Consider the following 14,785-nt stretch of genomic DNA (forward strand, 5'->3'; position numbering starts at 1 on the left):
TAAACCAAACAATAATCGCAACACTACTCAACAAAGAATAACTCAAAGAATCACTAGATGCTAAACAACAACTCGCACCAAGACACTAAATTGATGAGGGTAATCAACTTAAACCTAGAGTATAGATTGGGTTCTCATGCCATCTTTGATCAACTTGCCATTGGGATAAGACATGCTTAGACCTGTGAAGCCAGGTGGAGTCGATGTCTGGTACCTGTAAACCTTTCATCACCAACTCAAGCACAACAACATATATAATAATATATATCATATAATAGACAAACAAGTGAAAGGAAATTGCAACGTCATATCATGCTCATGAATGAGTGGTATGACATTGTCCCTTATCATGAACACAATAGAAGACACTCACAATCAACAAACATTATCATAGTCATCATCATCATAAGATAGGATTAGTACTCAACATGATATCATCAAATCACCACAAGCAGACATGAATCACACATATAACATGAGTACATATCAATCATCACAAAGTAATCCATCATCACAATAATCTAGGAATGTCATCATCCATACGTAATCATGATGTCAAGCACAATGTGATATGTCTATTATCTATAATAAGGCATCTCAATCGTAAGTAAATCCATAAACACCTAATCAAAGCATCCCAAAATAGTCTAAGCTATTCTAATATATTCTAACGATGCACAAAAAGGAAAGATGAATCAAGGAGGGGTACTACAAACACAAGATTTACATTTCCTTTTACCTTCTCATCTCATGAATTGAGCTAAACTAGAGGAACCCATCTCTTTTTTATTTTCTCATTTTGATTATTGTTGTAGTTGGTAGAATGTGGTTGCTCAAACCAACATGATGTTAGGTTTATGATGGATTGATTGAAAAAAATGGCAGCATAAGGATATGAAGAAGGTAGATGATCAAAAGGACAACAAAGGCCCCAATTTATAGATTTTTCATGAGGAAAATCAATGACCAAGATTCAATGTCAAATGGATTGTTAAGATTGAATGGGAGTGTGGGCCTAGATTGGAGGCTTAACCTTGTGACAAGTGTCACAAGGAGAGGGGATGTGTAAGAGCTAGGTGTTCTCACACATGTGTGAGCATACATTGGGAAGAACATGAAAAAGGACATGTCTATGACATGTTTAAGAGGTATGGTGGCTATGAGGTGACCTTTCATGCTCACACATGTGTGAGTGAGAGGAGGGTAGGGACACTTGTCACATGATGGCAAGTTTATATCTTGATCCATGCCAATGGATAAATGAATAGGATTTAATGGACAAGAATTGAAGATGAGGTAGAATTTGATAATAGAGAAAATAATATTGAAGGTTAATTAGCCTAAATCAATTAATTAAGTATGAATTGATTAATCGATTTACTTAGAAGGTATGTGGGATAAGGTTAGACATAATTAAATAAATATAAATTTATTTAATTAAAGGTGAGGGATAAAGGTGAAGGCTAAATTTAATTAAATAAATATAAATTTATTTAATTAACAGTGAGGGGTAAAGATAAAGGATTACTTAAATAAATTATAAATATTATTTAATTGGTTAGAATGGGATAAAATCAATTGTGGTCGAGTATGAACGAATTTAGGTGTCTACATTAATATTAATTATTTTTGCAAAAATAAATTAAACAATAAAACTAATAAATTAAATTGGTATATTCAATTTAAAAATAAAAAAATAAAAATTGCATTTAAATATTACAATAAAATACTTAAAATTTTATTAATCTTTTAAAGAAAAAATTAGACTAAAAAAATGCTTAAAAATAAAAAATAAACTAATTATATAGATAAAAAAAGGTCATTCTATTGCTTTTAAAATAAAAAAATCTATAAAATTATTGTTATTATTTTAATCTATAAAACAAAGAAAATGTATAAACTATTTAAAATGTAATTACAACTCAAAATTAAATGTCAATTATGAAACTAATAATTTGTTTGGTTTTGTATAATATTTTCTAATTAAATGACTAAATATTATTTTCCAATAGTTTTATATATTCTTTATTTTTTACCTTATAGGGTAAAAAGAAGGATTATGTTAAGTAAAACTCAATTACAAGAACCATAGATATTTCCAAATGACCATTTCCACTACAATACATAATAGAAAGAGAATCCACATTGGATCCCTATAAAAATAGGTTACAATATGTTAAATTTAGCTGTGAAGCCACCCAAGATCAATGTGACTGAAGGAAAGCAAGACAAGAACCCAGAGATGAACAAAACTCAACACTCTCCTAGCACTAGACTAGAATCATAATATGAGCTAGTGTTCTCAATCTTAGTACTTCTTAGTACTAGCATAGGGTGAAGTGAGGGCTTGTATATATAAGAAAATAAGGGCATATAAAACCAAGAGGAATAATAACTCCCTGTAGCCCAAAATAGGAGGGAGTTTTACTTACTTGGTAAATGCCAAGTACATGGTTATACCAACTCAGGTAAAGACAAGAAATGGTTATGGGGAGGTGGCTAATAAATCCAAAAGAGGGTGTGACAGTCAACCACCCAAATGTGGGTGTGAATGACACATGTGAATGTAGGATTCTGCTACATGTCCTCACCCTAACCATTATATTATAACCTAAGCAAGCTTAATAATTTGTAGGAAAAATAATTATTCCCTAACATAAGAGAAAATAAAAACCTACACTAACACAATAAACATAGAGAATAAAAAAATTTAGATAGGCCTTATCACCAACAATCTAGGATGATCAACAACAATCCCCTTGTCCTCATAAATAATGATATGAAGAAAGTGGGAGCGGTCCCAAATCTTTCCAATTCTTCACATGCCAAGCCGCTAATTCCTTTGAGGAGCATTTGGTTAAAGCATCAACAAACATATTTCCTAGGAATATGAATAAAAGATATCACCTCAAACTTTGAAGCTAAACAAAGAATCTGCTTAGCCACCAAGACTAATTTCTAGGAACAATCCTCAAATTTTTCTTTGTTTAAAATGTTGGCAAGAATCATGGATCCAATATCACAAATAATCAAACCCCCTACCTGAGCTCTCTCAAGAGCTTAGAGAATAGCCCAAACTTTCATTTCATAATTAGAGTGGGTTCCTTAAAAAGAATAAAAGAAAAAATGAACAAAGCCTGCATTGTCTTATCCAACACCATTGATTCTTACTAGACTTAAGTTTCTCCTTGAAGACCTATCTAAATTAATTTTGAAGAAATTAATTGGGTTCCTTGTAGTTATCACAATCCTTGTCACTTAGTTTATCGATCTAATTCTATTTAAAGTGATATGTGGTAAGGTAATATGATAACATTTAGTTGTTTTAATGTTTTTTTGACTCTGAATCATGTCTCTTATTAAATATAAGGATGCAAAAAGAATAAATGTCCTATTTCACCACACATTATGAAATAAAAATAAAAATAAGCTAAATCACATGAAATAAATTAAACAGTTTAATCTACTTCACACACTTGCAAAAAAAAAATAGGATGAGAACACTTGTAGAAATGAAACCTCAACTAATCACACACTTAATTTATCACTGAACAAATGAAATAAAATTAACTACTAAAAGCATAAATACATGAAACAAGTGTAATGAAATCATTTTTTAATAGTTTGATGAATGAAGTTATGTCTACAAACTGCAACACAAGATAATGCATGATATTGTAGTGGAGGTTGTAATCAACAAATATGTTGAATAGATTATGAAGAATGTAAATTGATCATGGAATGCTACAAATTAAAATAACAATACTAGAAGGAAACTAGCCACAAATCACTTCCATCAAACAAGTAGGCACAACTCTCCTTCAAGAGGGATTTAGAGCTCAACATTATGAATAAACTTTTCTTCTGTTTGCATCAAATGGGGTCCAAAAGGGCATGAAATACAAAAACGAAGGTTTTAATTTTTTACTTTTGAATAAACATAGTAACTAACTGAAAATAAAAAATGGTGACTACAATTTATATATTTGGCCTTTATTCTTAAAGTATAGATTAAGGAAAATAAACTAGTAGAGAACCATTCGGTTACACCATCAAACTTAACTAAAGACTAAGATAATTGAGGTGCAATAATTCTATTAGGGATATTTTGTAGGAGCAAATTGTGGGGCACATCACAATGGATCTAGTTGGTAAGTAGAACTAAAAGTTTCCTGAATCAATGACAGTAATGTCTTATTGATCATTTTGTGAGTTCTTTGATCCTATGTGAGTTCTTTGATCCTATGTAGTGATAGTTTAATGGATAACTAGAAATTGACCCAATTAGAATGACATTTCATCAAGCTCTAGCTAAGGCAACATGTAGTAATTAATTGATAAGGCCTTTATTACAAGAGGAGGGAATTTAGGTGGAGTGTAAACTTGGTTTAGAGTTTGAACTTAGTCCAAAGTTTATGGAATAAATCTAAATTTTTTTGTTGTTCCTTCTATTTTTAAAGAAGTGTGGATTCCTACAATAATTAATTATAAAATCAAGTTCAATTATGTAAAAATGAAGGAGCATTCATCATCTATGTAACATTTTATTAAAAAAAAAACTTTTCTAGAAACATAATCCATTTAATCATTTCATAAGAAAAGAGGTTGTTATCATGGCATCTAAATATACCGAGTATATAAGAAACAAGAATGAAATATGTCCTTAAACATGAAATTGGACAACATAATATTGGCCTCATCAAAAAAAACTAAGAGGAGATCACTTACTAAAATGGTTCACCCTCCTAGCATGTTGAGCTTTACAGTCTAACATATTTTGTAAAGTAGGCATAAATGTTGACTCTAATAGATAAGAAACATATATATCTAGAGAAGTAAGAGGTCATTCCACATGGAATTTGACCTCAGTAGTCTCCTTAAGCATACCATTTATTTTATGCCAAAATTGGATAACTTCCTTTTTTCATCATGAAATATGTGATAATTTATTTTCAACTAGATTTTCCATAGGATAAAAGAAGGATCAAAATCCAATGAAGCTAGAAAAAAGGAGGTCAAAGTAGAGGGTCAAGCAAAACTATTTCAAAACTCCAACAAAGAGGTGGGATAAATAATAAGTCTATTCCATAGTCACCATATAAAATTCCATTATTCAATAGAAAATGAGCAATGAAAGAAAAGATGGCATGTGTGTCTTCCTCATTAATATAGAAAATAACACACAAGAAAGGCCCATGAAAACCTCTCTTACAAATAATTTTCTAGATAATTCACTTACTTTGACTCACCAACCTTAAAAATAAATTACACTTAGGCCAACCAAATATGTTCCAAAATATATACCATCCAAGCAATTTAATATACCTTTCTTTCTATAATTCCAAAGCATGACATCCAAACCTAACAAAGTACTTACCTTTTGGATCGTGGACCCAAGAAAGAATATCCAAATTCTCCAAAGAACTACACATTCTATTAGCCAAAATGATTGAGGGAAATTCCATGTTTTCCATAGAACCACCTCTAGGTGAAAATTCAAGTCCCTTCCAACCATAAAATAAGGATCTTCCCAAAGAGTTTTCGAGCTTATTCAAATAAAAAAAGATTTATTGAACTTAAAATCAACCACATTGGACCATCCAGCTACCAAGAATATATTATGGGTTAAAGATGGGGAGAATAAAAGGTAAAGGAAGGATGGTTGTACCAATATCCATCCCAAAATAAAGCATTATTGCCTTTGTTAATGATCCAAAATAAACCCTCCCTGATAAAAAAGAATCACTTTTCCAAATCATTGGTCATTTTCCACTCAACTCCATTCATGGAACATCATCACTAGCCATCGCTTCGAAGTATTTTAAATTCAGAATATTGGCAAGGTTTCTTAGAATTCTTACACTATATTCAATATAACTTGGCCACTAAGGCTTGAAAATTAAACTCAAATAGGTAGAGACCAAGGCCCCCAACTACTTTAGAATGACACACAATGTACAAACTCACAATAATCCATTTTTGAGAATTGAATTTTCATACCTAGATAAATTTCCTAGAAAGAGAATAAAAGTCCAAGTGAGAAATAATTTAGGAGTAGATAATATCAAGAATCCATATGTAAGCAAGGACTACAACATTTACTTCAATAAAATCACTCCAATGACACGCCCTCAAGTAAAATTTATCCAAAATATTATTCTAACCCTCTCTTCTACGATTGCCAAGAGAAAGAGGAATTCCCAAATAGTCTATAAGCAAGCTCTCGATTTGGAAGTGTAAGATATCTACAATTCAATGTTTAATAGCCATAAAAGTATTGAAGAAGTAAATAGTTAATTTTTCCTTATTAATTTGTTGGCATGACGATGAAATATAGATATCCAAAAGTCTTCTAAAGTTTATTGTCTCATCAATTTTAGCCATACCAATCAAGGTAGCATCATCAAAAAAATATAAATGAATTTGAGCATTAAGATTTAGACCTGGGACCAATCTTGAATGATCCCTATCAAGTTATGATGTTTCAACAATCTACCCAAACCTTAAGCCATGAAAATGAACAAATAAGCAAATAAAGGGTCTCCTTGTTTGATACCTCTAGATGCAGAAAAATGTTTTGAAGGTATACCATAGATAAGAATAGAAAAAGAAGCTAGAGTCACATAGCTCATAACTCAAGAAATCCACTCGAAAATGAATCAAAAATGCAACCAAAATATTATAAATAAAAGACCATCTGACTCTGTCATGGCCCTAGAAATCTCAAGTTTAATGAACATACCTTTTTTCTTAAAATAATCCATGGAATGAATGGCTTCAATCACAACCACAATACCATCAAGAAAAAATTTCCCTTTCAAAAATATTCCTTGATCCAAAGAAATAAGAGGATTAAGATAGTTACTTAATCGTTTTGCAATAATTTTTGTGATAATCTTATAAGAAATATTATAGAGGAAATAAGACAAAAGAAATTCAAAGATGAGGTTCCCTCTTTCTTAGGAATAAGCTTTAATAAATTAGTGGTGATAGACTTTAGCACATTCTTATTTTGTTGTGATTCTCTAACCATGTCTAAAAAATTAAACTTTTTAATCTTTTAAAAATATATATAAGAATTCTATGGGGAAGTCATCTAGTCTAGGACCTTTGCCCTTCTTTCTAGAGCACAACCTTTTGCCAAATCTTCAAAGGAAATGGTCGCAAAAAATTACTTGTTTCATGTCTTAAAATACCAAAGAGGGGATGCAATACAAGATGATTCCCTCTTCTTCACTAGCCTAGAATTTGTTATTAGTGAACAAAGAGGAGAAGTGTCTAAAAACCTCCTTAGAAATATCGTGGAAAGATGATAACTATTTGCCTTGTGCTGAGAGAATGGATGTAATAAAAAAAATCTTCTAATCTTTCCCAAAATTATGAAAGAAATAAGTATTATTATCACCCTTTTGAAGCTAATCTATCCTAGATTTATATTACCAAAAGATTTCATCTTTAAGTTCCTATTCAATAATCTCATTGGAATAGTAATCTTCCTCATTCAAAATCCCCTCAATCATAACCTCCTCCTTAATATCAAAAGTAATTCTCTCAAGCTAATTTTCAAGAGTAAATTTTTTAATTGTAAAATGTTTGTAAAGGAGCATTTGTTCTACTTCTTAAATTTATATTGAACAATTTCAAGCCTCTTAAAAGATTACTATCGTGAAAGCAAGATTCCCTTCATCTCACCAATTCTACATGAGAAAAAAAAAATTGAATCACAAATCCACGTGACTTGAAAATTAAATAGTAGACACTTTTAAAGAGAAAATATTGAAAAAAATATTTTGATTCGCTAAAGGCCAGATCTTTTCCAACCCAATATTTATAAAAATAAAACCTATCTATCCCCAATCCAATGATCAAAGACAAGGAATGTGTCTAATATTTATGAAACTGGGTCACTTATACATCTTTTGTTGATCAAAGTGAAGGTTATATATTCCTTGTAACCACATCGATCATATTAAGAAATGAGACATTTTCTCTCAAAAGGGTGGAAGAAGCTCCAAGAAAATTAGTTCCTACCTTTTTCTCATTCAAAATTGTTATTCCATTAAAATATCCAAAGGAAAGAAAGCACTAAATATTGAACAAGTCTAACAAGGGTCCAAAATGAAATATTACGTGGAAGGTCTGAAGGTGCATACCCATTACTGAGCAAGATAGTTTCTCTCAAGTGAAAGTAGGAGAGTGTTGGCATTTGCATGAAGATTCCATTAATGATATGTTATGTTGTCGTTGATGTCAATTAACCAGTAATGATATTGTTGATATTGTTGTAATATTGTTTTGTAACTGGTAGGAGTAATTTATGGAGTGAACCGGTATTGCTATATATTGGAGAGTTGAACCGGTAACCGGTAAACCCTACCTGTTATTTTTTGATAAACCCTAACCGATTAAGTTTGGTGAATTGGTTATATTGGTTTATGATCTGATGATGAGCGGAAATGATTATGACACATATGATTATTGTATGAAGACAATTTCAAGTGATTTTGGCGAGTTGTTGTAACGATTTTTGTCTAGGGAATGAGCAAGTATATTGCATATAATGCAAGGCGCGTGATGAGTTACTAAGTTCAATGAAACAGTGATCAAGGAGAGATCGTGGTTTTCTTGATTGATGTGCAGAGATTGCTATGTAATCTAATGGTCATACTTGAACCGACTTGTTTGTAATTTCTATGAGAATTAGGTTTTTATTGTGTTATCAACCTAATTGATTTGTTTATAAGGTCAATGAAGTTGTTTAGATCAAAGAGTTGGGAAAGATCAGTTGAGTGTGTGGTTACCAAACTAGATGATGTATCTGCAGTTTGAGTAAAGGTAGATAGGAGCATGAAAAGGATATGATCAAGCAAGTGTAGTGCTATTCAGACAGATCAGCAAACTCCTATTATTTTTTAACAATTACAGCATAATTGAAATCCCCTAACCGGGTAAGATCTAAAAAGCTTGGTACTATTCAAATCCTCTAACAAGGTCATCCATTAGCTTGGATTTTCAAATCCTCTACCGAGGTTACTCCTTACATGATATTGCTTCTAACAAGGCATTGTAGTCAATCCCTTAACCGGGTGGTTCCTAACAGGACCAGTTCTTAACAGGACTTTTGTAAAGCTTTAACACGCTAGGCTCCTAACCGGGTGAACTTCAAAAGAGTTTAGATAGTTATCTTGTGAGTCTCATCTCACTGTGGTTTTTCCCATTTGGGTTTCCACGTCAAAAATATTTGTGTCAACTGGTGAATTTTTTTGTGGTTATGTTCTTATGGTTGATTTACTTAACTACTTAACTACTTTGATAAGTTATCGTAACCAGAAGCATTGAGAAATGAAGTTTGTTGACATATGAAAAAGCATTTGGATGTTTATGAGTTTGAAGTTGTTTACTGTTAATTTGTTGTAACAGTCAACCAGTTTATCTTATGAGTTTTTATCTTGACAGTGGTATTACATTGATAGTTCTAAGTTTACTTTGAGAGATTGATTTTTGAGATTGGTGAAGTTTGTATCAATTTTTCTATCTACGGATTCACCCCCCTCCTCTAAGTAGTTGACCAGATACTTATTCTTTTATCATACCATCAATTGGTATCAGAGCATATCAGGTCCTCTAAGGTCTAAGCCTAATAGCTTGAGGTAACGATCTTGCAGATCATGATGAAGAAGGAAGGCTCGAATTTTAATTAAGAGAACTATAGGATATGGAGTGACAGAATGAAAATTTATATCAAGAGTCTGGGAAGCCAGTATTGGGAACATGTTGATACTAAATATGTTGCACCTACTGGGATGTTGACTGATGACAGAAGAAAGAGCAACAAGAAAATCATCAAGCATTAGAGGCCATTATTAGTTCTTTGTCTGATGCAGAGTATGTAGATGTTCATGGTCAAGAGATTGCATATGAGGTATGGAAAAAACTTGAAGAGATTTATAACGGTGATGAACATGTTAAGATTGCTAAAGAAGAGAGTCTAAGAGGAAAGTTTGATGACATGCAAATGGCTGAAGGTGAGAATATCCAGCAGTATGGTCAAAGGATAAAGGAGATAGTCGGTGAAATTAGGAGTGCAGGAGGTAAAGTGGAAGATGCCACAGTGATCAGTAAGGTACTGAGAACCCTGCTACCGGTCTATGCTATCTGAGTTGCAACCATTCAGGAGTTAAAGTCCATTGACAAAACTAAGGTAACTCTTGACTCCATCATTGGGAAGCTTACTGCTTTTGAATTAAATGGTTATGATGGTAGTTTATAGAAATTTTAGTTTGCATTTAGAGCTTCTATTTCTAATCCTTCTATGAGGAAAAGTAAAGATGTCAGTCATAGTTATGAATCTAGATCCACCAGAGAAGTTGATGATGAAGATATTTTAGTTGAGCTTGAAGCATTGTTGGCCAAGAAGTTTCCTAGAGGCACAATTCAATATAGAGGTAAATTACCTTTGAAATGTTTTGCATGCAACAAGATTGGACACATAGTTGCTAACTGTCCTAATGGTGATAATGAGCGCAAATGAGAGAAATTCAAGAAGTATAAGGGTAAAGGCAAAAGAGATTGTGTTATTGTTGTTGATAGTGGTATCATTGATGAAGAATCTGATGGTGATGCTAATGAAGGCATTGTGTTTGTAGCCATTAAAGAAGAGATATCAAACCAGAAGGCATTAGTATCCAGGATGGATAACTCTAATGATTGGATCATTAATAGTGGTTGTTCACATCACATGACCAGTGATCGGAGAAAATTTCTTTCTTTGAAGGAATTTGATGGTGGAGTTGTAAGATTTGGTAATGACTCACCCTTCATGGTTAAAGGAAAGGGAACTATTTCTCATAATGGAAAGAGCAGTGCAGATGATGTCTACTTGGTTGAAGGTTTAAAGCACAATATTTTGAGTGTGGCACAACTCAATGACAAAGGATACCCATTGGAGTTTAAGAATGGTATGTGCAAAATCTATGGCAACAAAGGTGAACTGATTGCAACCGGGAAGCAAACTAAAGGTAACCCATTTCACCTTAATCCTAAAGTCAGCAACTGTTTAATTGCAAAGATAGATGATAGTTGGCTTTGGCATAGGAGATTTTGTCATATAAACTTTGATAACATTATTAAAGTGAGTAAGTCCAAGACAGTGAGAGGTTTACCTCAGTTGGACAAACTAGTTAATGCTTTATGTAAAGAATGTCAGTTGGGAAAGATGACATCCTCAATTTTCAAGAGCAAATATTTTTCAGCGGAATATTTGTTAGATTTGGTTCATACAGATCTTTTCATACCAATAAGGATAAAAAGTATTCAAGGTGACAGATATTTTATGATGTTCACCGATGATTGCTCAAGGATGATGTGGATCACATTCTTGAAGGATGAGACTGAAGCTTTTGGTAAGTTCAAGGGATTCAGGGCCTTAGCTGAGAAGGAGAGCGGTAAGAAGATAAAGTGTCTAAGGATAGACCAAGGCGGTGAATTTACTTCTGAGGAATTCACTAGATATTGTGAAGAAAATGGTATCAAACGATAGCTTTCTGCACCAAGGACACCACAACAGAATGGTATCGCAGAGAGAAACAATCGGTCAGTCGTTGAAGCTGCTAGGACGATGTTGATACAAGGAGGTGTAGCGAAAACTCTTTGGAGAGAAGCTGTCAGCACAACTGTCTACACTATGATAAAAAGAGGTAAGGACAAGACTCCTTATGAATATTGGTATGGAAGATCGCCTGATGTTAGTTATTTCAAGATATTTGGAAGCAAATGTTTTATTAAGAGAGGTAATTATATTAGCAAATTTGAAGCTAAAAGTGATGAAGGTATATTTCTTAGCTATTCTACCAAGAGTAAGGCCTACAAGTGTTTTAACAACCAGACACAGAGAATTATTGTGAGTGTTGATGTTCGAGTGGATGAATATCCTGAAGTCTCAGAGGAAACCAGTTTGGAGAAAAAGGATGAAGATCCTTGCATTTTTTTTTTGGAACCAAAAACTGTAAAATTTGAAACCGACAAAGCAAATACTTATGTACCAGTTCAACCGGAACAGATAAATTCAGAAGAAGATGATGATAATGGAGAAGCTGAACCTGAAGATAATGATATGTTATTCCAAGATATGTGAGACTGAATCATAATACTGAACAGATTATTGGGGATAAAGATGTTGGAGTACTAACCAGAAGAAGAATCAGAGAGAATTCTTGCATGATCTCCACTATTGAACCAAGAACTGATAAGGAAGCATTTGGTGATGATCATTAGGTTAAAGCTATGGAGGAGGAACTAGATCAAATTAAGAAGAACAACACATGGACCCTAGTACCCCGACCAGTAAATGAAAATGTGATAGGTACTAAGTGGGTATTTAGGAACAAGTTGAATGAAGATGGTGTTGTACTTCGCAACAAAGCTAGGCTGGTTTGCAAAGGTTATGCACAAGAGGAAGGAGAAGATTATGGTGAGACTTTTGCACCAGTGGCAAGACTAGAAAGTGTCATAACTTTACTTGCATTTGCAACACACAAGAAATTCAAGGTATACTAGATGGATGTTAAGTCAGCATTTTTGAATGGGATACTGGAAGAAGAAGTATACAGTGAGCAGCCAGATGGTTATGCTTTGACTAATTAGAAAGACATGGTATGCATATTGCATAAGGCTTTATATGGATTAAAGCAGGCACCAAGAGCATGGTATGAAAGGCTTCATACACATCTGATGAAGAAAGGCTTTCTGAGAACCAGTGTTGATAGACATATATCTCAAATTTGACGGAGATAAAATAGTGGTCAGCGAAGTATTTGTAGATGATATCATATTTGGAGGTAATGATGACATGAGCAATAGTTTTGCAGATGAAATGAAAAATGAGTTTGAAATGTCTTTAGTGAGAGAAATAAAAAATTTCATAGGCTTGCAAATACAACAAATGAAGAATGGTATTTTCATCACACAGTCTAAGTGTTGGCATTTTGCATAGAGGTTGCATTAATGATATGTTGTCATTGATATCAATTGAATCGGTAATGGTATTCATGTTATTGCTGATATTGTTGTTTTTTATATTGGCTAGTAACTGGTAAGAAGAGCTTTGTGGAAGATGTTGTAAACCGGTATGTAAAGTTTGTAAGTTGAACCGGTAAACCAATGTAAAGGGATAAACTTTTCTATGCAATGTAACCGGTAAACCCTATCAGTTGTTAAACCCTAACCGATCAAGTTTGTTGGTTTATTATCTGATGAGCGGTAATGAAGGAAACACGTGTGATCATTGTATGAGGATAAGTTCAAACTGTTTTGACGCGTTTGTTTTTGTCTAGGGAAGGAGCAAAGTGGATTGCATCTAATACACAACGCGTGATGAGTTACAAAGTCCAATGAAGCGTTGATCATGGAGCGATTGGAATTTTCTTGAAGAATGTGAAGAGATTGTCATGATTTCTAACGGTCAATATTGTACCAACTTGTTTGTAATCTCGATGATGAGAATTGGGTTTTTGTTGTGTTACCGACCTAATTGATTTGTATTTAAGGTTGAAGAAGTTGTTTGTAAAGGTTGTTGGCAAGATTGATAGAAACCTATTGAGTGTGTAGTTGCCTAACCAGTGAATGGATCTACACTTTGAGTGAAGGAATATTGAAGCTTAAAAGGATCTGATCAAGTAAATGTAGTTCTACTCAGACAAATCAAGAAAACCTGTTGTTTTCTAACAATTACAACAAAAGTGAAATCCCTTAACCGGGTAAGCTCTAACAAGCTTGGTTACTCATTAAATCCTCTAACAAGGTGGTCCATTAGCTTGGATTCTTAAATCCTCCAGCGAGGTTACTCCTAATAGGGTATTGTGCTTTTCATCGGCATATTTGTAAATCCCTTAACCGGGTGATTCCTAACCGGAATTAGTTCTTAACAGGACTTATTGTAAAGCTTTAACAAGCTTGGCTCCTAAAAGGGAAAACTTCAGAAGAGTTCAGATAGCTATCCTTGCGACTCTCATCTCACCGTGGTTTTTACCTATTTGGGTTTTCCACGTATAAACATTTGTGTCAGGTGGTGAATGTTTTTGTGGTTATGATCTTATTTGTTGATTTGGTTAACTTCTGATAAGGCATGATAACTAGAAGCATTAAGAGATAAATATGTTGAGTTATGATTAAGCATTGTTGATGTTTACAAGATTAAAGTTGTTTATTGTTAAGTTGTCATAATAGTTAAACTGGTTGATGTCAAGTATTCTTATGAATATTGATCATGACTAAGATATGTTTACTTTGTGTGACTGAGTTTGAGTTTGGGAACTTTGTATTAGTTTTTCAATATACTGATTCACCCCCCCCCCCCCACCTCTCAGTATTCTACTGGATACTTATTCTTTCATCATACCATCAATTGGTATGAGAGCATCTCATGTCCTCTTAATCTAAAAGCCTAACAGCTTGAGGAAAAGATCTTGTAGATCATGATGAAGAAAGAAGGTCTGAAGTTCAACAAAGATAACTATAGAATATGGAATGATAGAATAAAGATTTACATTAAGAGTCTTGGTAGTCAATATTGGGATCATATGGGAACTAAGTATATTGCACCTACTGGAATCCTGACTGATGATCAGAAGAAAGAACAACAAGAAAATCACCAAGCATTAGAGGCTATTATCAGTTCTCTATCTGATGTTGAATATGTAGATGTTCATGGTCTTGAAACTGCACATGAAGTGTGTGGCAAAAACTTGAAGAGACTTATAGCGGTGATGAACATGTTAAGATTGCCAAA

This window comes from Cryptomeria japonica, chromosome 6 (genome assembly GCF_030272615.1).
Source record: "Cryptomeria japonica chromosome 6, Sugi_1.0, whole genome shotgun sequence".
NCBI classification, from domain to species: domain Eukaryota; kingdom Viridiplantae; phylum Streptophyta; class Pinopsida; order Cupressales; family Cupressaceae; genus Cryptomeria; species Cryptomeria japonica.